The sequence below is a fragment of the Mus musculus genome, chromosome 9, assembly GCF_000001635.26.
Source record: "Mus musculus strain C57BL/6J chromosome 9, GRCm38.p6 C57BL/6J".
Lineage (NCBI taxonomy): Eukaryota > Metazoa > Chordata > Mammalia > Rodentia > Muridae > Mus > Mus musculus.
In genome coordinates, this window is record NC_000075.6 from 103,547,762 (window position 1) to 103,573,861 (window position 26,100).

Sequence of the window (26,100 nt, forward strand, 5' to 3'; positions counted from 1 at the left end):
CCGGGGAGGACACACCATCTCCCATGGGGCATCCCATTCAGAAAGTCCAATACAGACAGAATCAGGAGGAAATGGCGGACAAAGACAAAGCAAAGAACACTTTGCTATAATTATTTCTAAAATCTGAATGTTGAATGAGATTTCCTAAATGTATTCTGAAAATAAGATTTTAGAATTGTCAATGTTACAAAAAGCAAAGAGGGGCTAAAAAGTGTTGTGGGTTAAGAATTTGGGTCAACTAAGAGAATTATGTGACCTTGGGCTGGAACCTGCTCAGGAGGGGAACGGGCCATAAGGTGTATTCTCCTTGATAAAATCAGAATAGGGAAAACAGATTAGACGAAAGCACCCTGACCAAGTTAGGTCTAGTGGCATTGCGAAGTCACTGTGTTTACCTGACAGAATGCCTGCTTGTTAAATGGAGATTCAAGTATCTGAAGGCAAAAGGCATGAGATGTGGAATTCATTCTCAAATGGTTTAGAAATAATTGAATGTTAACACACCACAAATATCAGTGTGGGCAGGGTAAATACTGTGTGTTTCTGCCTACATGAGGTGTTTACAATACCAAGACTCATCGGCCTGGAGAGATGAGTGTTTTCCAGGGGTTTGGGGGAGGGGTGTTGCTCTGTGTCTCTGTATACCTGTAGTGGGAAGTTTGGATGGTATGTAATGTACACTTTAATGAAGTTGTTTATGAAGTCAGTATGGACAGGTTTAGGAGGAAGACTCAATGGATGTCTCCAGGTTACTGTATGACAGCGGCTGAATATTAGCCAGCTGTGGCTTTGAAATAAAACATCTGCAGCCTGTTTGTGGCATATGTGGAGAGGGTCATTGTATTAATTGTTTCTATAAACTCAGCATTTTTCTGGCTCCTTTCTTCCCACTGTCATTATAGACAGCCACTTTGGCAAACAAAACTTGGTTGAATGTTCCCATTTCTCAGATTTGGGCTCAAAAGTTGTTAGGGTGGTGAGACCATGTTCATGTGGCTAGAAAGAGCCAAATCTCATACTGTGAGACCTTCTGGAAGTGAGAGCGTCCACAAGGCTTTGTTTGGTTGTGTAACATGAAGTTGGCAAAAAAGCCCAGTGTCATTTACTGTTACAAAATTACAAACTCCACAGACAGAAAACAATGTTCCAATTTTCTGCTTAGGTCAGAAGGAAATTGTGGCCACGCTAGGTATCGCTTAGCCATTCTTTTTCCTTCTAACATATAAAAGCACAACAGGACAATAAGTTAAAATAGAATTGATTTCCTATTACATATGATAGCAGAGAGGTTTCCAAGATGAAATGCCACATGATTTCAAGGGATCTTCGTCCATCTGCACTGGGTCAGTCACTGAACAGTAATCATTTTAAGGGTAGGTGCGTATTTTATAGCTAAGACAGGCTTTCACACTAAGATTGTGTTGAGAATGAGCAGTGGGTGAATATCTGTCTCCTTGGGTTTCTCAGTTTTAGGACATGTAGGTGCTACTTTCAGAGGACATGGATTTGACACACGGCCCAGTTTTGCTTATTTCCTACCCAGCATGAAATGTTTAAGAAAGCACCCGAAAAGCATTGTTTATGGAAGTCTTCTCTCAGATTTTCTGTCCATGGGATGTGTCACTGTTATGAAACACTCCCTCACAGAGGTCCAAAACCTGCCCACTTGCCTCTTCTGAACAGATGGCTGTTCCCTGTGGGAACCCTGACTGGCAATGCTGATGTATGACAGAGGGTGTCACACGAAAATAAAGCAGAAGGGGGGCTATTTGGGAAGGGCTTGGAAGGGGAAGGGGACAAGAGATGGTCATGGGTAATAAGGGGGTAACTATAATAAAAACACATTACATACATGAATGAAAATGCTATGATAAAACCACTATATAGATATATCTAATATAGCCTAATAAAAAACCTTTAAAACTGTGGTTATTATTATAATCTATGAAATGTGATTTGGACATGACAATTCAAAATTATACATGAGCACATATAGTGACTATCCTAGCACTCTTGGCTACCACTACTGGCCTTGAAGAATATCTATATAAACTCAGAAGTTAGTGTTGTGTAAAGATCCCCCCCCCCCCGGTACAGTTTTATTCTGAAATACTCTTAGTTCTGACTATATTCCCTGAATCATTTCAGCAAAACTCACCAAGAGACAGCTGCAAACTAGGCAGGGGAGGTGAGGTCTATGGCAGACTGGGGAGGTCCACCAAGGACGGACATGGTGGGTGTCTGAGATCTGCTACATCTCACACTTGAAAGCCATCATGGTGATTATATGGCACACACTGGATACCCAAAGATACTGGAGATGGGAGCTGCATTAAGATTGGAGTGCAATACTAAAATAAACATAGAGCATAAAATTTAGGGTTCTAACTAGTGGTTTTGGAAATGTATCTCCGGGCTGGAGAGATGGCTCAGTGGTTAAGAGCACTGATTGCTCTTCCAGAGGTCCTGAGTTCAATTCCCAGCAACTACATGGTGGCTCACAACCATCTGTAATGGGATCTGATGCCCTCTTCTGGTGTGTCTGTAGACAGCTACAGTGTACTCATATATATATATAATAAAATAAATAAATAAGATCTTTTAAAAAAAATGGAAATGTATCTCCAGGCTTCCAAGGACACGAAGATGCAGTACACAGTATTTGCGCAGACCTACTCTCACGGTCCCAACAACATGTATGTCGCTTTGGGTTTTAGCGGCATAAGCATAGTTAAGCATAGAAATGTCTGAAACCACACATTAGAGCCTCAGAGCCTCAGATGGTGAAGGGGGCAAGTTCTCCATCCCAGGCAAGATCCAGGCCGCTTTGGATTGTCTATCTCCTTTCTCAGCATCTCCCAGCTGAGATTACAGAGACTGGCGATGCAGAGGCAGAGCCGAGCCAGGTTCTCTATCTCAGGGATGGCTGGACTCGCAAGACAGGCTACTTTCTGAGTCAGCCTTCCTGCTCCATTCGAATAAAGACACCAAAGGGTCACATGGAAGAACGGACAAGGCAGATCCCGCCAGACACGCGTTCCTGCCAGGCTCTGAACGTCAGGCTTGCCTCGTCACAGACAGTGAAACTGATGAAGTTGGCTGTGTGGGCTTGCTAAGACTATGAAGTGAATGCTCAATTGTCTCCTTTCATAATCGCTTTCAAACCATCATGCTCCTCTCTGAATAAGCATTGTTAAGAATCCCCTGAAGTAATCATTAACACGCGAGCCAGCCAGCGCTTGTAAACCATCTTACAAATACAAAGGAAGGTTCTGTAAATGTTTATTCTCATTAACGAGACTAATTAGCCGATGGCTCCGTGCAATATTCCCACACAAAGGTTTCTGGGTGATGCTCACTGTGCATGACAGGAAATGGCATGGAACAGTGTGGTGCGATGCTCCGCAACCCGGGACGCCTGGGAGGTGAGCCGAGGAAAATGCGTCTCTACTTTCCCAATCAGAGGCAACAGAAAGGACCAGTTGGAGGCCTGCACTGTGTGGAGTCATTTTTTTTTTTTCTCAAGTCTCTGCTTTGTGGACTGCATGCTGCTATGATACAAAGCACTTCCGTGTTCTTTAGGTCCTGAGAATAAATCTTAATAGATGACTAGTGCTCTCCGAGGTGAGGCACCTCGCTTGGGGTCAGCACGGATTACATAGGCTTGCTTGTCATGTGCCTTACATCAAAGGGACAAGAAGAGGGACAATCCTCTAATGCTGCTCTTTAAGACTCCCACATACTTAGTGAAAAACAGCTCCCGAACCTCAGATGTCTCCAACATGACACTGTTGCCTGAGTGCACTGTAGTCTGCATTAATTATGTCAGATCTTCTTTCTCTACTCCTGTGCTCGAATCTAGGGCTCCTGAACTTGGGTGAGCTTCCTAGTCAGCAAATGTGACTATGAAGACGGATTTAACACCTGAACTAACCGATCCTTAGGTTATACTCTATACCCAGCCCCTTTTCCAGCCTGTGTGGACACTATTCCTTAATCCCTGCAATTACCCCAAAGCCAGGTACCAGTAGCCCAGACCATCATTGCTTAGCATCCACTGACGTTTTCATAATACCAGTCTCCCTGATTTATAAAGCTTCTCCAATTCCTCTCTATGAAAGCCTCCATAAAAACTCTGACACGTACTTTCTCGTGATCAACCCTGGTGCATCCCAAGTGGCCCATGGCACCTCCTGCTTCTAGAGCTCTGCATGATTTCATGCCTTCATGACAGGCACTTCCTTATTTGCATGTCTTGTGTACCACACAAAATTAAAACATGGCCGGCATGTTTTTCAAACTGCGTCAGTAGACAGGACTAACGGTGTGATGATGACTCTGTGGACACAGCCCCAATTTCTCTCTTTGTCTGCACACTCTACTTTGCCAAGCCTGGCTACATGTTAATAGGCAATCCCACCAGCCATGCTGCAAGTAGGACTGAGATTTTTAATCTGTTTTATTAACTTAGGTATTTGTTATGTATTATTAAAGTGGATACAGACTCAGGAATGGCTAGTTCAGGTACGAAGGGTATGCACACAAGCAAATTTACTATTTAGGAACCAGCTTAACCCTGGGAAGGGCAAACCCTACCTGCTTCTCAAAATCATGCATACTTTTTAGTACAAATGTGGGCTGGGAGGGTAACATGTATGAAGGCCAAAGGACAGCCTTGGATGTAGTCCTTGAAAACACCATCCACGTCTTTTGAAACAGAGTCTCTCTTTGGCCTGGAGCTTGCTAAGCAGGATAGACCAGTTGGCCAATGACATTCAGAGATCCTTCTGTCTCCACCTCTCCAGCGATGAGCATCAGGTGCCTGCCCTTCCTCCTCGCATTTTATGTGAACCTTGGAGCTCAGACTCAGGCCCTCTTGCTTGCAATGTGTGTGCTTGATAGACTGAGCTATCTGACCAGTCCCATTAGAACACTGTTGAGGATTTCACTGGCTCTATAAAGCATCCAGTGAGCTACTGAACAAGTGCAGACCAGGGAGGTGGGTTGCTCCTGACTGAGTCCTTAATAAACCCCATCACGGCCTCTGCCTCACTGCGTTGGAGGCGATAGTATTTTTGGCTCTTCTCACTGTGACATCGCACCTTCTCTCTGTTGGTTTGCAGAGTCATTGCTGCCGTGTGGCAGGACGACTTTTAATAAAACCTGCTAATGGAATATGATAATTACATATGTAATTAGGGAAGATGGAGAACAGATGTATAGTGAGGATGGCCGTGGACAGGGACACCTTCAGAAGAAGCACGGATTGGGCTTAAGTGGTATGTTGGCCTGGCTCTCCTGAATGAGAGCTGTCTTCGGTTTTATACACTGTGCTCTCATCCTGGGTAAGGAGGAGGAGTGGACCTAGGTGAGGTGTGAGAAAAAGCAGAGAAAGGCTCTGTGAGCCACTTAAGGCCTCAGGGTTTGGCACGATGCCATCCAAAAACCCAAACCAACAACAATGAGAACAACAACAACAACAACAACAACAACAAAGACAGCAACAACTACTAAAAACCAACTCCTTAAGCAGCACTTGGCTAACACCATGAACCAAGAGAGTAGGGGCATCATGTTCATAAGCTTCTGAACTGGGATGGTTCACACTGCCAGCCTGACAGGATGCAGGATCAGCTAGGAGACGGGTCTCTGAGGATACCTGTGAGGGGTTATCTAGATTAGGTTAACCCAGGTGGGAAGAGCACCTCGACCGAGAACAGCCTGCTTCTTGACTGGATGCAGTGTGCCAGCTGCCTCAAGCTCTTGCCATCTTGACTTCACAGGACAGACTGTATCCTGAACCCCCAAGCTGAAATAAACCCTCCCCTCTGTTAGCTGGCTGGATATTTTATCACAGCAACAGGAAACCTCAGGACAAACTGTCCCAGAAGGAGACTCATGACTCAAGACAATTCCCTTAGGCCCTGCCACTACTGACAGCCAAAGGCTATCTATCCAAAGGCTCTCTGGAGAGTAGGTCCTAACCTCGAACTCCCCAGCCCATAGACTGACAACACTCAGGCTGAAGGAGAGAGGCTAAGAAGTCATTCTCTTTTCATGTCTCCCTGAAATAACTTTTAAAAGATATATTTTTTGTTGTTGTTTAGAGTGGTTTTATGGCTGCCAGGTGAGCTGGGGTGGGGGGTGGGGTGGGATATGGGGTGCTAACTGAGCTCTGGGAGGCACTGTCATTAGCCTCAAATCTCCACTATACCGAGAGCTTTATCAGTTACCCTTATTACTTCCTGGGCACAGTGGCTAGGGACCAAACCCTTACATCCTCATGAGGAATATCCTTCTTATCCAGTGGGGATTCACAAGGACTATCAGTCACCCCCTTCTGTCAGTTCAAAATAGGGAGTAGGGCAGGCAGATCTCTGGTAACTTGTAAACATGGGAATGTGAGTGTTGTCACATGGGTAAGATCTCCTTTGTGATTATACAGAAAGCTTCATTAGCAGTTTGAATAACATAAAGCAAAAGGCTACTTGAGTGACATTGCCAGGGAAAGGTGTCCTTGCTGTAAAATATGTAACTTCTGTGAAGAAAGGGAAGGATCACAGCCAGCACGAACCTCTGTCCCTACCTCAAGCCTGCTGTCCTCTCCTCCTCTGCTCCTAAGTCTCGGCAGTCTCGCCAGGAGGCTGGGTCCTCCCTAGGCAGAAGCCCCCTGGACCCAGTGGTCTGTGCTCTATGTTCTCCCTCCTCGCTCATCCATCTCATCCACCTTCTTTATAGAATTCTTCATCATGATAAAGAACACACAGAGGGGCTGGAGAGATGGCTCAGTAGCGAAGAACACTGGCTACTCTTCCTGAGGGCCCGGGTTTGGTTCCCTGTACTCACATGGTGGCTCACAACCATTTCAGAGGATACCCTGGCCTCCATAGGCTTTATATGCACACGGTGCACAGACATACATGCAGGTAAATCACCCATATTACATCCCACACACCCACACAGATAATCCATAGAAGTGACCGACCAGTAGTCCTCACGAGCTTCCTGATGGTAGGACTGGTTTTGAGTTTCCCAGGGGATATTGACAAAGTCCCTGGAACTTACGAAGGAATACTGCAGCGGGGACTGGGACTTTGGATTTTTCATACAGTGAACCTAACTTACACATGGGAATCACACATCAGCTGGATTATTTTTGCCTTGGAGATGGCTATTTTGGTTGTCGACTACATCTGGAATCAACTAAAAATCCAAGCAGCTGGGTACACCCGTGAGTGATTTTTAGTTAACTGGATCCTTTAAAGAAGCAGGAAGACCCACCCTAAATCTGTCCCACACACTCTGGTGGCCACCTGTAGAAAAGAGATGGAAGAAAGAAACTTCCACTCTCTGCCTGCTCATCTTCACTCTCATTGGCAGGTCCATCCCTGTGCTGGCATTAGAGCCTACTTCTTTGGGATTCCAGCGTATACCGAAGACCAGCTGGGACATCCAGCCTTGTGAACGACTACTGGATTCTTGGGTGTTCCATCAGTGGGCAGCCATTGTTGGATTAGCAGGTCCGTAGCCTGTTAGTCATTCTAAGAAATCCTGTTTTCATACACATAGGATTCTTCTCTCAGCCTGTTTCTCAGTTTGTTTCACTGGCATCTCCACCACTTGCTGTTTTCTCTCTTTACCCAAATCCATCTTCGTTTATTCTCTCACAAGTCCTGTCCCTCTCTTTAACTACAGAAATGAGAACCTCGGTCAAATGAGAGGAAGCTGGCAGTCTAAAGTCACTGGTAATCAAGCTGGCACTGGTCCAGCATGATCTCGTACCCGACATCTGTCTCAGTCACGGGGAAGTACATCTCAGCCATGCACATCTGTCCTGGCAACCACAGCAGGGACACAAAAGAAACACCCTAGATTAAATTCCAGTGAGCTGCAAGTCTAATGGGCTTTATTAGCAGATGAGCACACATTTATGAAAAAGCTGCTGATGGCCTGATACCGTTCTGACCCCCTTCAGTGGGAGAGAAGACCTGTGAAATTAAGTCCCTATGTAGACCTCCTGTCTGGATCACACATCAGGGGAGCAGCCCTCCTGAGGAAGTGGGGGTAGCTGATAGATATCTCTAGGGGATGGACCACCATCTTGGGGGCTCACTCTTGCTCTTCTCCCTCCCACTGAAAGAGGAGGCTGGCACTTCAGTCACTCAGACACAAGCATTTAGATCCTGTGGCCATCGTCACCCTGAACACACCCTTTGGGGTTGCCGCCTCTGGACTCTCAGCTTAACTGGCCACTAATGGCTCTAAGTCGCTGGCTGCCTTACCCCACCAGCTCCTGACACAAGGTTTGCCCTGGCATTAGCCATGTGCCTCCTCTAAACCCCTTTTCTCATGAGGACTGGATCAGCACAAGGCTCGTGAAGTGAAAACACCAGGTTATTCCTTTTCAATAGTGTTCTTTTTGGCAACCTAGCGACCTGGTATTAATATCTTAATATTTATATAATACTTCCTGGTGTGCCCAGCTACTTGGTATCTTACATTCTGGAGGCCCACACACCGGGAAACACGATGATTCCTTTATGCACAAATATAATTCCTCCGAGGGCTGTAAGCACCCTGCCTCTTGTGTATAATTCCTAATTAAAGGACACAATGCTTATTTTACATTTAATGAACTCAGCGAAGCAAGGGCTTTGGGGGAAGAGGCTCTGCCATTTAAATCCTGACCCAACCACTTTGCTCGCTTTAATGTATTTTTTACTATAGCTTTAGTTTGTTTTTTTAAAAGTACCTTTAACATTTTAACATTTTCTTTGAAACATAAAACAATAACTAAGAGAAAAAGCAAGAAAAAGGGGAATTTTGTTAATGTTTGAAACGAAACTTATATGTGAACAAACCCATTAGCCATTCTAAGAAGAGCAAGGATGAGGAGAAGCTGAGAATTTGGGGAACGGGCCAACTTGGACAAGAAAGAGTCCTTTTGCAGTCCTTTAATTCCAACTTTTTCTAGATCTTTGATTTTACTTCAGGAGATTCCACTGTACACAGTATGCTGACTTCTGTTGACTGTGTGGTGTTTTTACCCAGGGAGCCTTGGTGAACCCGCCCCATATGGCTTTACTCTCAGCTGCAGATCTGATGTGCTGGCCTGTCATGGCTTTGTCCTGGTTCAACGGATGAGGCAAGGTGTGTGTAACCCAGCTGTCCAGCAGCCTGTGGTAACCCTGCTTCTCTACATGGGGCAGGGGGACTTGTAAGTAGTGACTGGAATGTCCACGAGCCAAGGCTCAGTTATGCAAGAGAATGTTTTAGGGGCAAATGACAGCTCACTTCCGCTCTCTACCTGAAAAGGGAAGGGGGGGGGGAACTTTCTAGATCACAGGTAAACCGACGCTGACATCGAGCATGGTAGCGCACAGAAATCTTTCAGGATATCACTTCATTTTACGCTTACTGCCTTTCAGGTTGACCCAAGAGTTATCTACATCTTTGGGTACAAATAAGGAAACTCGGAGCCAAGCAGCTACCTAACTGGCCGTTGGTCACGTGACGGAACAGCGGCGTTAGAATTTAGACCAGGCACTGCTCAGGGCACACCCATCTGAAGCCGTGTTGCTCTCCTCCTGCCTGCCTGATTCTGCGCACAGGCTCTAGGCCATCAGACTCTAAGTTTTACTGATGACGAGAAAAGCAATATGACAGGGCTGCATTAGCTAAATGGAACCGTCCTCCCCTCCTTCCCTCCCATCTCCCCTTCTGCTGCTGCCCAAGAATCAGACATAGCCGGATTGGACTGGATTAGAAGCACAGACTATGGTCTTCTCATCAACCCAAACTAGCTCAATTGTGAATCAGCTCGATTGTGAATCAGCCGCCTCTGTTAAGGACAACGGGCTCACTGGTCACGTCCAGAACATCACTGTCTTTGTAGTGGCCATTTAATAGATTAAAACATTGTTTTAATTAGTCTCTATCAATGACATTAGAAGTTTACAAAATAAGGCAAACAATAAAAATACCTCTCCTTGTTCCTTGGGAATGAAATTGCTTCTATCCTTCTACAGATAAGAGAATCATTGCAGGAAGGCAATCTCCCATCTCCACAAACAATCTTTAGAGCGGTATTTAAATCAAATTGCCTGGAAATAATCATATTTGAAGGAAGTAGAGAAAACTTCTTGAGGTAAGTCATCTCGGGGGCTATGTCTGCGACATACAGCCATGGATTTTTGTGTCTTAGAGTCTTCCTTGGCTTTAATTTGCTATTTTTTAAAAAAGCAAAGTAACTAATACAAAAATGGCTCAGTTTTTTTTTTTATAATGACATTCCTATGAGACATTGAAAGAATTGTAGATTAATGTTGCCATCCACTCTCAACAGCTCTGAGGAACATTTTTATTGGACAATAAAGCTTTCTTCCTTGTGTTCTATATGATTCCTTTTTTTCCCTGTCAGAAGATACTACTGTTTGTATAAAAAGGAGAAATACAAATGCTTATTATCCAGCAAAGCAATTCTAGTAAATTAAATTCGTTCAATTCACATAAGGCACAGAGGACCAAACACTTCGGGGAGTGGGAAGTTAATATTCAAACACAATGCATTTGAGACCTTTTGCATACTGCTCAGGTCTATCTTTGGCAAAAGATGGCAGTCTTCCAGCCTGCAGATTCTCTCCCAGTGTGTGGAATCTGATTGCCACATCACCAGCTGTCGTTGGAAGTGGTTCTAAAATTCACATAGACCGTCTTGTAGCTTTTCTCCTAGAGTCTGAGCTGACAGTCCCCGCTTCTAATCTGAAGCAGACCAGATATTGCTAACAAGACTAGTCTTCAGTAACACAAAAACTCCTCTACAAAAAAATCCAGGCATGTTCGACTCCTGTAAGTGCAGAAAGAGGAGGTGGGCGCAGGTTGTACCTAGGATGCTCGTGCTGATGGGTTAGCTGGCAGAACCATTCCATCGCCAACTCAGGAGCTGAATATACAGAGTCCTAATTTGTTAGGTGCTTAAAAATTGGCTCTGACTAAACACAGGAAGTTGGTGAGATGAATCCTTAAGATCCATTCCAGTTCCAAGTGAATATGTACCGCACTCATCGTTGGCCGGAACTCTGCATCTAATCCAGCACTGGCTGGTATCCAACCTTGTTCATTTAATAGTCAACATTTGTCAAGGGCTCCCCATGTACGGAGCCCTGTGTTAGGCATGTGTTAGGGGACAGATACAAAGAAGCCTTCTGCCTTTGAGGAATGTGGAGAAGTAATAGATTCAAAGGGAGAAGTCTGAAGGCAGGCACAACGGACTCTGTGTCTCTGTGTGTGGGTCTCACTGCTGAAGGCAGTGGCAGGCTGGCTGCTCTGATGAATGCAGATGGTTTGTGTGTAAACTCAATTGTGCGCTAACATTTTCTGAAAGGTACCCACTGGCAAACTGACACCTCTCTGTGCCTTAGAAAAAGCAGCAGAGTACAAGATTGAAGTACACAAGGCCTTGTTTGCTGTTGTCCTTCAGAAACAAAACGCCCATCACCGTTTATGGTATTTGACACTCTTATCAAGGTGTCAAAGATTCCGTGCAGTATTCCGGCTATAGGAAGTGAATCGTGCTTTTGGTAACAGTTAATAGGACCAGACTTGAGACACAGAGTCAGGATGTGGCATGGAGTCACTTGAAGTAAGAAAAGAATACATGAACTGGCACTGGGAGCCAAGCACTGCCTATCCCAAGCTCAGAGCTCCTGAAAATCCTCTCTTCAGCAAATTCATGGTGAGAACAGGATTCCACAGCAGGGGAGCGGCAGAAGAGAATGAGGAGGCCAGGCCGAGGAGGCCAGGCCGGGTGCTTTAAAGTGTGGGAACAACGCTGGGGAAAATGTCAGGACTACTGTCTAGGGCTCCCCCAGGAGCCAGGCTACAAAGCAAAGTCCTGCAGACCCATTGCCAATTGCAGAGCATTCTGGGGGTGGCTTGGTCCTGCTTGCCATGTCTTTAAGCAGTGGTGTTCTGAGTTCCAGCCCCACTGCTTACTTTTCTTATGCCAAAGCAAGGAACAAACAAGAGTTGGGTGTGATGAGAACAAAGGAAAGCTTTGAACCGAACCAGACCAGGGTGATGAATCTACCGAGGTCTGAGCAACCCTTACCTTCAGTTAGGGTTTAAACAGCAAAGCTGTAGGTACCTTCCTGAGGCCTTTGTTTGAAGATGAAAATACTAAGAACATATTTATTCTTATTTCCGTATAGAAGCGTGCCAGCTTGTCTGTATGGGAATGATGTTCATGCAGGTAGGGGCCTATGGAGGTTAGGAGGTCAGAAGAGGGTGATGGATCCCTGGGAATGGGAGTTACAAAGGTGGTTAACACCCACCTGCTGCTGGGAACCAAATGGGTCCTCTGCAAGCCATCTCTCCAGCCCTAAGAACACATTTATACTGCCCCTGGTCTCTTAAAGACACCTCACAGCCCACGTGTAACCTAACCACACTTTGTGGGCTTGGTGAGTCTCGGCTCACCCTTCAAGACCTCCCCCCCCCCCATCATCAAGGTACCGATCAAAATACACATTCATGATCTTCATCTGAAACACAGATTCCTGTTGTCACTGGGGGTGGGGGTGGGGGTGGGGTTCAGATAGCCCGAAAGGCTACTGCAGAGCTTGCTCTGCCAAATACCCCCACAGGGGGCGCTCTACCTTGGGACTGTTCCTGAGCTTGTTGGGGTGGGGACAGGGCGGGGGTGATCCAAGCTATAGTTGGTCAGGAATCCTGAGCTGAGAGAGCATATGCTGACAGGCAAGGAGCTGAAGCTGTTTCAGGTAAGACAAGGAGCTTGCTTCTGAGCGGAAATGAACTTGCTGGCCTCATCGGGGACATGGAAGCTGAGGTACAACACACGCTCGCTGAGAAGCTGGCCATGGACGAACCTTTCAGTTTTCTCTTGGTTTATGCTCATGGGAATCCAGAGTCCCATGAGGCTGCAGCTTTACCTAAACGTTCCAGCGATGGGTAAATTAAACTTTGTTTTCTATGGGCAGCTCCATTTACAAGTGTTTTTAGAAGGGTTTCAGAAGGAAGACACACCGCTGCTTGTTCTGACGGACAGTTCTAATGGCCATGAACATTTTCAGTATTGCCCCAGTGTTGCACGTGGCTCAACTGAAAAAAAAAATTCCCTCACAGTCCTCAACTCTCCTCTTATAAACCATCACACAGAGAGGCAAGGTACTGCTCAGCTGTTACTGTGCCAGCAGCTGGCATATTAGTGCAGTGTGGGTTCCGTTTCCCCGCTCTAAGCGTTCTAGCTGCGGCCGTTTAACATTTCTGCTTGCGATAACATGGCTTCTTATTTGCATGAGATTCCCAGGTCCTTCTTTGTCTCCCACTGCAGCTGAGGTGCAGTGCTGGGCTGTTGGAGTTTTTTTCTGTCACCTTTGCTCCTATCTACTGTAAGTTCAGGGTTCAAAGGGTGTGAGCAGTGAGGGAAACCCAGAGCTTTTTCCCTTTGCGTGGATAAGAGCTACACGTTGCTTCTACCTTTGCGCTGCTATTGTTACTTTAGGTCAAGGCTGGCCCTGAAAGGTTTCATTTCACTTTAACCACGCATCAACCAAGCAATCTGGTTTGTTTCCATCAAGAGATAGCCAAGAGGTTGACAGGCAGCCATCTTAATATGCTTTTCCTCATTTACCGTGTCTGAAATGTCACCTCCCTGCCTGTCACACCTTGGATCTTAGAATGCTCCCAAAGGCCTAACTGTTAACAGCCTACTCATCCGGGTCAGTACAGGGACATGGTGGAATTTCAGTGGGTGGGGCCTAGTGGGAGGAAGCTAGTTCACTGGTGGTGTGTCCTTGAAGAATACACTAGAACCCAGACCTTTCCCTGTTTCTCTCTTTGCTTTTTAACTGCTATGAGGTAAGCAGCTTTGTCCATTGGACTTTCTCCACCATGACGTTCTGCCTCACCTCAGGTCCAAAGCAATGAAGCCAAACATACATGGCTGAAACCTCTGGGCTGAGTCTCACTTCCTTATGACATGACTAGCTCAGTGTTAGTGACTGTTCTATTGCTGTGAAGAGATACCATGATGAAAGAAACGCTTATAAAGAAAGCAGTTAACTGGGGACTTGCTCACAGTTTTAGTGGGTTAGTCCAGGATCATTTTGGTGGGAAACAGACAGACAGACATGGCACTGGAGCTGAGAGTGGGGCTTTAGATGATCAAAGTACATTCCCAGTGACACACCTCCTCCAACAAAACAACACCTCCTCCAATTAGACCATACTATCTCCAACAGGCCACACCTCCTCTAATAAGACCACACCTCCTCTAATAAGACCACACCTCCTCTAACAGGCCACACCTCCTCTAATAAGACCACACCTCCTCTAACAGGACACACCTCCTCCAACAAGGCCACACCTCCTAATCCTTCTCAGAGAGTTTCACTCCCTGATGACAGAGCATTCAAATGGGAGCCAATCTCATTCAAACCATCACACTCTGGTATTTTGTCATAGTAACAGAAAGCTGACTGACATGTTACTCCACCCCATTTCCTAACTTCTCCATAGGCCTTGTTCCCCTTTTGACAACGGATCTTCATGTTTCTTGTTAACCTTTTCTACTCTCTACTATTCCCACAGGCAGCCTCCTCAGGAAAGGACCTGGTGTCTATTTTACTGCTGTTCCTGCAACAAAAGAGTGTTCATCATTTGTGGAGAAGTGAGTTTTAGTGTGGGGCCACAAGGCACTTGTGGAGGTCAGATGTCAATTTGCGGGGTCAGGTCTCTCTTTCTACCATGTGGGTCCTAGGCTTGAGCATAGGTCTTCAGGTCTGGCAGTAATTTCCTAGACCCTGAGCCCTGTCACGGGCTCTGTGAACACTCTACTGCATTAGTTTACATAGGGATTAAGGAAACTAATACAAGTTAAGCATTTAATACAGGAAGAGGAGAATATATATATCCATCCTATAGGGATACAGGTAGAATGTGGTGTGTTTCAAGTTCATTTCCCCTAACAAGAGGGAGCTGGTTTAGATGCCTGCATTGATGGGGTACACTGAGTCCCAGAGTCCGTGGAGGACTGGTTCTTGACTCTCTCCCTCACCCACATCCAAGGCTGCTCAAGTCCATTACATGAGGTGCAATAGCATTTGCAAATAATTAATAACATCCTCATGACGCTCGAAATCATCTGAGTTAGTTACAATATCGAATATAGTGCAAAGAGTGTTATCCTATACTGTTTAAGAAGCTGTAAGAAAAAAGTCTGTACACAGTACCGAGGCTAAGTCTTCCACAAGTATTCATAACGTGTGGTTGACTGACTCCCCTGGTAAGAAACTTGCGGGTGATTACAGAAGGCAGAGTGTATTTAGCGAACATTTTCTCCCTAAGAAACCTTTATGTCTTCACCTTCAAGGAGAGATGACACTAAAATTTTTATGTTTTAATAATCAAGCAAGCCACATCAAGTTTAATCTGATTTCTTTGGGTACAAATCTCTCTCTTACCTCCTGGCTCTTCAGGTGTCACAGAGTTCTGCTTTATCAGTGTATCAGAATAGAGATGCTCTGTTGTAGCACAATTGTAGCAGGACCAGGAAGGATCTGTTAAGGGTGAGGAAGGTCCAGGGTCCCTGAACCACTCTGAATCATGTGTGAGTACAAAGGACACAGGTGCCAACCTAAGCCTGAGTAAAGTTTACAAATGAGTATAGGGACAGGAAGTCAATGTCGTTTCCTACTAAGGACTTCAGGAATGTCCCCCTTCCCTCCGGGGGCTTGAGTAAACTATAACTAAAATTGATGTTATTGTGGAGTCTGTGGGCTAGCGGCCCTCATCTTAGACCCGGCCAAGGCTCCCTGGGGACGCTGGTAGGGACATGAAACACACTTTTGATTTTCATGGCATGGCAGCAGAACTCTCCATTCAACTTTCTTGAGCTTGCTTGCTTTCAAACCAAAGTGATTATCCTCGTCCAACAAGGTTAAACAAATTATTGACCTGTATATTTCGATTTCAAGTGTGCTTGGCTGAATGGAAGCCTAAACTAGATTCTTGGGATTTTTATTTTGCTCAAGGGCAAAATTTACAATTAAACCATCTCTAACAAACATCTGTTTCTTTTAGGTAGGGGCATGTGTGGGATTGGGCAGTTGCTTTGAAATCTAATCCACATACCCACTCTATAGCGTTCATTTTATTGTCATGAATTATGTCATAGTTTCCTCACTCCCCCTCTTCACAGATGATCAGCAGTTCCATACAAAGGAGCCAAAGAAAATATTCTGACAAACAGAATGAGCTAGCTGGAAGTGACTCTATTAACCTCCATGGCAACTTCCAGAGGACAGGGACCCAGTCAGATCTCATTTGTCAATAGCTCGTTCAGGGAGCAAACACACACACACACACACACACACACACACTATTGTGTCAAACAGCCAGCTGCTCCAGAGCGCTTTGTTTTGTTTACAGAGTCCTTACTGGGTTAATAGAATCGCAAGGTCACTCGTATTCCTGGATACAGTCAGCATCGACTCTTTCTTAAAGGGGCTTCATAAGGAGGAGTTTTTGGAGGGACGATTTACTCACCCCATATAAACGACTGGAGTGGTGAATTATTAAAAAAAAAAAATATTATGGGCCTTCTGATCAGCCACCTGCAATTCCAGAAGCAGCCACAAGGAGCTATTTGTCCGATTGCTCTCCTTGTTTTTAGCTGAAGAGGAAAATAGCATTTGGTTGTTGAACACAACATAGGATACTGAAGGATGGGATTAGCTAGACGCCAGTCTGAGGAGGACACAGGGTAGGAGAAGGAAATATAAGATATGAAAATAGGATCCACCTCCTAACAGATCTGGGGGCAGTGGCTACCTGCACCATCGCTGGGTACACAGGCAAACTCAGGGCCACAGGGTCCCAAGAGAACTCCTCACGGCTCCCTTGCTGTAACCTGAAGCTGATGCAGGTAAGGATGTGTAGTTGACAGCTGGAAGTCTCGTCCATAAATACGGGAAAGCTGCAAGTGGCAATCAGAGATGACCTCAGTTTTTTTTTCTATGCTTCTCATTGAAAGTATTTCAGTATTCATAAAGTCTCATAGGGGCAGGAGAAATTCGAGCGCGCGTGTGCGTGCATGCGTGAGTGTGTGTCCATGCTCCGCTTTTTACATGGGTGTTGGGGATCTGAACTCAAGTCACCAACATGAACATGGACAGGGACAATGTAGGAATGGGTGCTGTCACACATTACGGTGAACAATTTAGGATAGACCCAGGAAGCTAGTTTTCTCGAGGGAGAAGACAATTACATTGGTTTCTATTGTCCCCTTGACATAGTCTTTTCTCTTCATTAATTAGCTAGGTTCTGGGACTTCTGGACTACTACAGAGGAAGAGAAGAGGTAACTGCTGAGACAGGTTGGGGAGGAGCTCTAAAGGAGCCGAGGGCTACTGGGCGTGGTGTGGGCTACTCAGGACCGCCTGCTGCCTCTCTGGCCTCTAGCAGATAACAGAGGAGGCTGAGTGGGAGACTGAGCAAGACACTCAGTTCCAGCTTTTGAACACATTACTTTCTGCAGCCCACTGGTCCGAACACTACCATCAGAATGACCTGCAACTGAGCCATCTAGAACAAGAGCCAGCAGGCCCATGTGTCTGCGAGCTTGGCGTCCAGCTGGTCCACACGGGCTGGCTGGGAACACTGCACAGGCGTTTTGTCCTGTGCGGTTTGATCCACAGAGGCTGCTGCTGAGGTGTTCATCTTTTGGCTCCTGAGATGGTACCAAATTGATGGCAGATGAACGGTAGTTCTCAAAGATACAGGGGCATGGCTTAGCATCACCCATAACTTTATCTTCCTCTATCTTTCGAAGCTATAGCATCTCATTGGAATGGCTCTACGCATCAGTTACATAAGACCTGAAGGTATGAGAGGCACACTCACCTGCAATGACCCCAGAGCAGGGCTTGAAGGATGCGCTGGTTCTGAAAGAGTTCCCTGACTCTGCTTCTTACGTGTTTCATTTTCAAAAATCAGACTATGGAAGAAAGCTGACAGTCATGTGAGCTTTCTGATTGCCCAGATTCTGTGTATGTGTGTGTGTGTGGGAGGGGGGTAGCATTTTCCTGTAATTAAACTATAAGAACTAATTGTAATTAAATTGGACTGTCTATAAGAAATCTGTCACTTCTCAGAATTAGCTGTGAGGATGAACCTCAAGTGTGGGTGTAATTAAGACCCCAGCTGTGGAGGTCGTCAGGGCCTGGTGCAGGTGGGAATAGATGGGCGTAGATTTCCCACAATCTTTGTCTGTCTCCCCCATCCCCCAGAACAGGTGGGTCAGGGGGGAACCTCCCATCTCCCTGCAAAGATACTGGGTTGTTAATCTAAGGAGAGAGTCTCATTAAAGCTTTTATTTAATTGCTAATGTCATGTGGCATATATGAGCTTACTCTTTGAAAAAAAATCCCACTACATTTGAAAATTGCACACATGATTATATTTTGTTAAGCTCTAATAGAAATAGGAAGGGCTGAAATTCTCTTTGACTTTCTGAAACCCTCAGTCGGTCAGCTGCTACTATTGTTCCCTCTTTGGATTCCTCTTTTGACCTTTCTCATTTATCTCTCTCTTCTGGAAACTGCTCTGTGTTAACACGGATCCAGTTCAAGCCTTCTAATCCCGGCACTCGGGAGGCAGAGGCAGGTGGATTTCTGAGTTCGAGGCCAGCCTGATCTACAAAGTGAGTTCTAGGACAGCCAGGGCTATACAGAGAAACCCTGTCTCAAAAAACAAAATAAGACAAAACAAAACAAAAAAAAAAAAAACAAAAAAAAAAAAGAAAGAAAGACATTGTAGGCATGTTCAAAGCCATGTGGCAGAGCAGACAACAAAAGCTCAGAGAGGGAAGTGGCTTTGGGAACATCACAGAATGGATCAGTAGAAGGGACAAGACCAGTCATTTTGCTTACTGTGGAATGCTTGCCCATCATGACCCAGTACACCGACTGCCCTTATGCCTTTGCTGGGGGTGGGGTGGGGGCTCTCTGTGTATCTCTTTCTTATCCATGTGACTCAGGAGATTTTGTTTAAATGTCTCGGTCATTGGAAACAGCAGAAAAAGATGACTCCTCACCACTGTCTGCAGTGCCTCCTTCAAGATTAATTTTATTACTCTTGCATACCCAGGAAGCAAAACTCTCTTAGAAAATTAATCTCTCTCCCTCCCCACCTCTCTCACACACACTCACACCCTACACATTATTTCCCCAACAACACCAGTTTTGCACACTTTAGTGTTCCATGGCCAGACTTTGGCTCTCATGTGTTCTTGCACTTAAACATGCAAATCCCTTTGATACTCGCTGCCTCTTCCTTCACACTGGCAATTTAAACACCACTTACTCTTTCCATTCAAGAACATAATCTTGTGAGGAACTATGGGTAGGTTGTACAATTGGCCTCCCTTCTTCCTTTCATAGTGTTCATGTCCTCTGCAACACAGCCTGGGGGGCCATTTCCACCAGGAGTTAAACTTTTCTGTACCCCTTGAATATAGGCTGGCCTGTGACTTACTTTGGCCAGTAAAATATAGAAGGAAGGGACAGTGTACTGGCTCTGGGACTGGACTTCAAGAGGTCTTGTGTGGGCCAGTCTCTTCTCTTAGATACCTGTTAAGCCTCCATGTGAATACGGTTGAGCAGTCTGCTAGAGAATGTGGGACCATGGAGTCAGAGATGAGGAATTCCCAAAGGAAGCCATCTCAGATCAGCTACCCCTTGGTTCCATTTTGAATCTGACCAGAGACATACATGAGAATTTAGCTTGAATCAGAAGTGAGGCGCTCTCTAGCAGGCCTACGCATGGCAGACAGGTGTAGCCCTTTCCCTTGGTAAACCCTTAGAGTGCACTCCTAAAGCTAGCCCCCAAGGTCTAGTTTACTTGGCCACTGACTCCTTCCTGAGACTGAACACCAAGATCTAGCAACCAAGATTCATTATTTGGCTATACTGGTTGATCTACACAATCAGGTCCCACCAACTCACCCTAGCCCAGACTCTCCCTTTTTCTCCTTAAAGAACCCATTCCTGAAAACAAAACAAAACAAAACAAAACAATATCAACAAACCCCATGTGCTGCTGCTGTCTGCCTTTGTCTGATCCAGAGTCATCTCCTCTGTGCTGAGAACTTGGTGTCTGGGTGTGTTCTGAGCTGATTCTGAGGGGCTGCCCCTTACGAGAAGGCCCGTGGCAATGAAGGTTGTTTTAAGCTACTACATTTAATGTTTTTATACTGTAAGAGCTAAATGACATCACTCAGTTTACTCCTGTAAGACCAGAAGTTACACACTCAGGGTTGGAGAGATTGCCCAGTGCTTACTGGTAGTGCTGAGCATGCATGAGGACCTGAGTCTGGGTCCCCAGCATCTATGTAAGCCAGGTGTGGCAGCAGAGACCCACACTCCCAATGCTAGGGCAGCAAAGACAGGTGGGTCTCTGGAGTTCTCTGGCTAGCTAATTGGTGGGCTCCAGGGTCAGTAAAAGATGCTATCTCAAAAGATAAGGTGGAGAGTGATTGAGGAAGATGCCTGATCCTGACCTGTGACCTCTATGCACCTATGCACACTCATGAACATGTACACACACACACATACACACACATACACACACATACACACACACACACACACACACACACACACACACACACACACATTATATCCTCAAAGGGAAAGAAGAAACCGGAAGGTTGGATGAATGGCTGATGCTGATTCCCACTCTTCCTCTTTGAAACCCACCCCAAGACTCCACAGCCTGTGATTATGAAAACAAACAGAAGTGCACAGGGTGCAGGCGTGTCACTAATCAACACAGGAAAGTAACACACGGAGCAGAAACTCTTTTTTTTTTTTTTTTTTTTTTACAAAAGACTGAACAAAGAAGTATACCAGGCAATCCACGCAGGGACCTGCTTTTCACCCTGTGATTTTTGCTACCCTCTTTCATTACCACTGTCTCAGGGTCTTACCTGTGACTCTCCCTGTTCCCTTTAAAAAGGCAGCACCCTTCTCCCCTGCTCCTGCCACTCTTGAGGGTAGGATCTTCCCCTGGCTGCTATGACCAGCTCCTCTCTAAGTCCTTCCAGGATCTATGCACCGATTTCAAAAGGCTTCCCCCATGTTACATTAATCAGAAAACACTTCCATAATCCTAACCCTCACCCTGGGTTTAATATAACTTATATATAAGCCTAAGGGTCAAGTAGTACTTGACTAGCTGAGGTAACACTGCCTCTAGCCTGCTGATTATACATGCTAGGTTGACTTTACAGTTTATTTTTAATATGTGCAACCCATCATGTTGTTGTTGATGTTCGTGTGAAACAGTTTCACAGGCTCTGTGCCCAAAAGTACCTAATGGGAAAGTCACTTTGTCCTAGGCAGTCAGCCGGCAAGCACGTGCTGAGTGCTTAATGTCTATCAGGCTCCACAGCGGAAGGCTTCCTTGGTTCCCGTAGTCAACAGACACTTTAGTGGGCCTAGATAGTGCGCTAAGTGCTGGGAACACAGGTAACAGCCGCCTCAGCTCCTTCCTTTGACACTCAGACTCAGCCTACAGTCGGTGCAGACAACCGACAACTAAACGCTGTTGTCTTACAGAAGGATGTAGGGTCAGGTGGGGTCACGACAGCCTTTCCTTCTGGCACCTAAGGGTGACGGGCAGACTGTGCCAGTTCCTCCTTGCAGCTGACCTTGGGTTGAGTCCTATACTTATTCTATTAAGACCACTGTGCTCTTATGACGGACGCCATGGTTTTCAGACCAACCCAGATTCTAGGACTAACAGGTATGCCCAAATGCACAGCTGTTACCCATTTGCAGACAAGTCCATCCCCCCCCCCATGTGCTCAGATCTCTCTCCTGGGGGAGAAGCTGGGTTAGGGCACCAGATGCAGGCAAGACACAGTCAGTACCTTGAACAGACCACACCTGGAACAGTTACACCACTTCACCTGCCATTGTGAGGTCCCTGCTCTGAGTAGGTGGCTGGGCCTCTCAGAGGTACTGCTTTCGGAATCAAGTCAGGTGAGCTGCTTTAGCTCAGAACTTCACAGACTTCACAGGCGTCTGACTCACCTAGGAAGGAGGTTCAAACACAGACTCTGCTTACAGGCTGGAGGGAGGTCAATGCTTAACTACCCCGAGTCCAGGGACTCTCTGATTAGATGGTCTTACTACCCACAGCTTACCCACGGCCTTCTATTTTGTTCAGTCTGCAGACCGGATGAAGCACCAGGGCTCCCATTTCACGAATAACCCGGCAGGTTTGGAGAGGTGTTTTCACCCAGGGCTTCTGATCTGAGTCCCACATCATTACAGTTCACTCGCCGCCCCAGATGATTTTTCTCTCGACTTGTACCTCACATGTCTTTCCAGATCATTCATTTTAAGATCAAAATCCCGTGCTTCATTTCATCCTTTGCAAACCTTTGAGCCGATAACCTGACCTTTCTTCTTGTGCCGTGTGGCAGGCCGGGGAAGAAAATGATTTTTCCAAAGCACACTACAAAGGGCCTGCCGTGATTTGGTCCGAAGCGATTATGCCCACTGGGAAGCCAATCCTACCTGTGAACGCTGCTCAGAGTCCTTACGTGATTGGGCTTTGTTTGGGAGGGGAGGGGAAGGCACGTTGAGATCAGAAGGTTCCAGAGAGGGCAGAGCCTGAGCCTCAGGTTCAGTTTATTTGGTTCCTTGTGCCCAGTGAAAACAAAGGCCCCTTGGGCCAGCAAGCTGTAGTGTAGTGTTTCCATGGAAACATAAATACTTTTGATGGGGGGGGGAGTTAATACGGCTTTAGTCTAGTGCTTTGCAAGCGGCACCGGTCCTATCAGGAAGGTGAGGTGACAGTACTCCATGGTCAGGATGACGGAAGTGAGGCTCAGCTGAAAGACTCTTATGGAGAAAGAAATGCTCACTAAATCCCACAGCCTGGAAAGGAGTCAGTAAAGCCTGTGCCTGAGAGGCTGACAGTGACCTCGGGCCCCGCCCTGACTTGGGGAGGTGGCATGGATCCTCCTGGTCCCTATGGCTGAACCTCTGGAACGTCTGGTTTGGGATGCTGTCAGGCCACTATCCTTTTCTCCTCTTTTTTTAAATTAAAAATTTCTTCCAGAAAAAAAGTTGAAATAACTTCTGTGCCCCTTTCACATGTTTATGAAGAGATAACTCTGTCCCATTTATGTGTTCGCTGAGGTACAGCTTTTTTTTCCCCTGAAGCATTATGATTATAAAGGTAACCTTTCACGCTGAAGTTGGCAAAATGGTGTTTTCTTATATTATCACACAGTACAATGATGGTCGAGAATTTTGTTGTTTAGAGAGAGAGAGAGAGAGAGAGAGAGAGAGAGATTGAGAGATTCTCTGTGTTCCCTGGCTATCCATCCTGGAACTTACTCTGTAGACCAGGCTGGCCTCAGACTCAGAGATCTGACTGACTCTGTCTCCTAAGTGCTGGGATTAAGGGCGTGTACCTCCAAGCTCAGAAAGATTTACAAGCGCAGCATTTCCAATCTTTGGAATGTTCTCTATCCCACCAGCTGTGTCTGTAATAGGCATTCCAGAAACTTATTCCCTGAACCAGGGTTCAAGGCTAACATGGTGCCCGGGCTCGCTATGCCCTCTTAATCTCCTTTAATCGGGGATGGTTGCCAGGCTGCTGGACCAGCATCTCACAAACCATTGAAGCATTCAGGCTGTCACAGAAGTCCTTGGGATCCTGTGGAATGAGTGGCCACGGTGCTGTTCCCTTCTTAGACTGGCACATGTGGGCCAGCTTCTGGTGACGCTGAGATGCTCTGTGTCTGAGCACAGCAGGGGATGCTGGGAAGGCTGCAGCTCAGAACAGCTGAAGCCCGCTACAGATGTAGGTTCATCTGGATGGGCCAGATGGTTTGGAAAAGAGCACTTCCTCTAGGTACCTCTTAATTTCTGAGTCATTTGGAGAAGGAGCTGTGCTGTCAACAAACACACAGCACTTCCAACCCTCGTCCGTGAAAACCGATCATCACCACCAGGTTACACTCACTGGCTTTCTTTCTGGACTCCTTGGTGAGGTTCCAAAGCTTCCAAATCAGAGGCTGTATGGCTGGTTAGTGGCTCATGATCTGACAACAATTCCTATGGGCTTTAGGGCACTGGAGGATGTCACCCTTGGCTCATTAAAGTACCCCCCGCAGTGACCCACCCTATGTGAGGACTGTGGATGCCACATGCGGGCTGAATTCCCTGTCATTACTGTGTGGAGACTGGAATGAAAGAGTCCATGTTTCCTTCTCCTTAACCACCGAGCCTGCTCTGTACCGTCCTGAGCAGACCTGATATAGAACGACAGCAAAGACCTTCCTTCCATTTCTCCTCTTCGAGCCCTGCAGGAAGCCATGTCCTTCTGGCCAAACAGTTTTTGACACGGAAGAGTCACCCAAGAGAGCCCGTCAAGGACACCAAGGCGTAGCTGAATGCTTGGTTACTTTACCGAGGTCATACGCGAATGGGGAAAACGGATATTACATTTCTACTTCTAGTGAACTGGCATCCTGTGTCTCAGCTGGTAACGGGAAGTCTGATTCCTTGGATCAACTTTCAGCTGCTATGACTGCTCAGGTTCAAAATGAGGGAGAAGGCACAATGTCACGCCCACCATGAACTGATGTACAACTGCACGGTTGTATAAACGCTGGGCCAATTTTTTTTTTTGCTAAAATACCTAATTATATCCCAAAGCTGAACCCATACAACGTTCATGGTACAGACCTGCAGTGCTTTATTTGTAAATTTTAAGAGGCAATATTCTTCAAGCAAAAACAAAAGCAAAACAAAACAGTGTGAGTTTTCTGTAAGTCATTAGGCAGCGGCAGCCAGCCTATGTGGTACTATTACCTCATTTACTTTGCTTTGTGTATATTGTCATACTTCTTGCTATAAAAATATTTGTTTGACCACAGAGTGCTGTTTCAGAACCTACCCCATGGGGGGGAGCGCTCACATAATATGTAAATACTGCATTTGCTTTTCAAATATGAAAAGTTCTGAATTACACATCTGACCTTGTGAGTTTCAAATAAGAGAGCATGGAAGAAAAAAAACCAACAGCCAGAAATCAAATTATGGTTCTCCTGGCCAGTAGGATAGGTGTGATCCAAAAGTGGCCACATTGAATCCTTGAGATGTGCCCACTCTGCATGTTGGATGTGTGGTAAGTATAAAATATACATTTGATGTAACTTACAATGAGAAAATAATATGAACTAGCTAGTTACTTGTTAATGGTTTCTATACGTTGAGCCCAATAAGTTGCTAAACTTAAGTTCACCTGCTTTAGCTCATTTTTGATGTGAGTATTAGAAATTTTAAAATTATATTTGTGATTCTCATTTCGTTGCTTTGGAAAATATCTAACCGAAGCCTTTACTTCCGGGCTGGGGAAGCTGTGTGCGAACCTGTCTGAGGTACGTGGGCAGCTGGGTATTAACCCAGGGTTGTTGTCTGACTCCTGGCTTACTGATTTTTCCATTTCCTCTCTCCATGAGCCACCACGACTTCTAAGACTGGAGTCTAACACAGTGTTCATGATTCTTGCTAATAGAAGCAGAAAAAAAAAATCAAGGACCGCCTTGGAATCAATGATCTATGGCACATTAAGGTAAGAATCAGAGAAGCAAGTCAAGAAGATTAATCATTCATTGTGAATGATTTCTGTGCGTTATCTCTGAGCCGGTTCAGAGCACCGGATTTCAGGCAGACTTTGAGGTGGGCTCCTTCTTCAACAGCCCTCCTAGACATGAGCAAGGGATGGGAAAAGCACCGCTCAGGGGAGCTTGGGTGTGTATGGCACTGTCAGAAAGTGATACAAGGGTCCAAAGCATCGGTAGGATGTTCTCCAGCAAGCTCAGGGTTGAGTGCGAGACCTTATCTCTAAGAACAAGGCGGTAGGCCACTCCTCAGGAGCAATCCTTAGGCTGTCCTCTAGCCCCCATGTACACTCCTCCGACCTGAGTCTAACATGGTCCATTTGGTAAAAAGTGAAAGCCCAGTGTAGGGTTTGCATTCTCCTAAGAGTCATTCAG

At 45.9% G+C, this 26,100-nt stretch overlaps 1 protein-coding gene and 2 long non-coding RNA genes across 11 annotated transcripts in view; 2 read left to right on the top strand and 1 right to left on the bottom strand.

Moving 5' to 3' along the window:
* Positions 1-26,100, bottom strand: part of Tmem108 (transmembrane protein 108) — a 278,965-nt gene that overhangs the window by 64,826 nt on the left and 188,039 nt on the right. The gene's annotated exons all lie outside the window — the stretch shown is intronic.
* Positions 9,329-18,130, top strand: 4932413F04Rik (RIKEN cDNA 4932413F04 gene). Its single transcript, NR_040764.1, has 3 exons — positions 9,329-11,734; positions 14,611-14,689; positions 17,851-18,130. It is a non-coding gene; the product is annotated as an RIKEN cDNA 4932413F04 gene (long non-coding RNA).
* Gm32682 overlaps positions 25,597-26,100 on the top strand; it is a 29,490-nt gene continuing 28,986 nt past the window's right edge. Inside the window, exon 1 of the long non-coding RNA XR_379792.2 lies at positions 25,597-25,676. This is a non-coding gene — a long non-coding RNA (predicted gene, 32682). The remainder of the gene's footprint in view (positions 25,677-26,100) is intronic.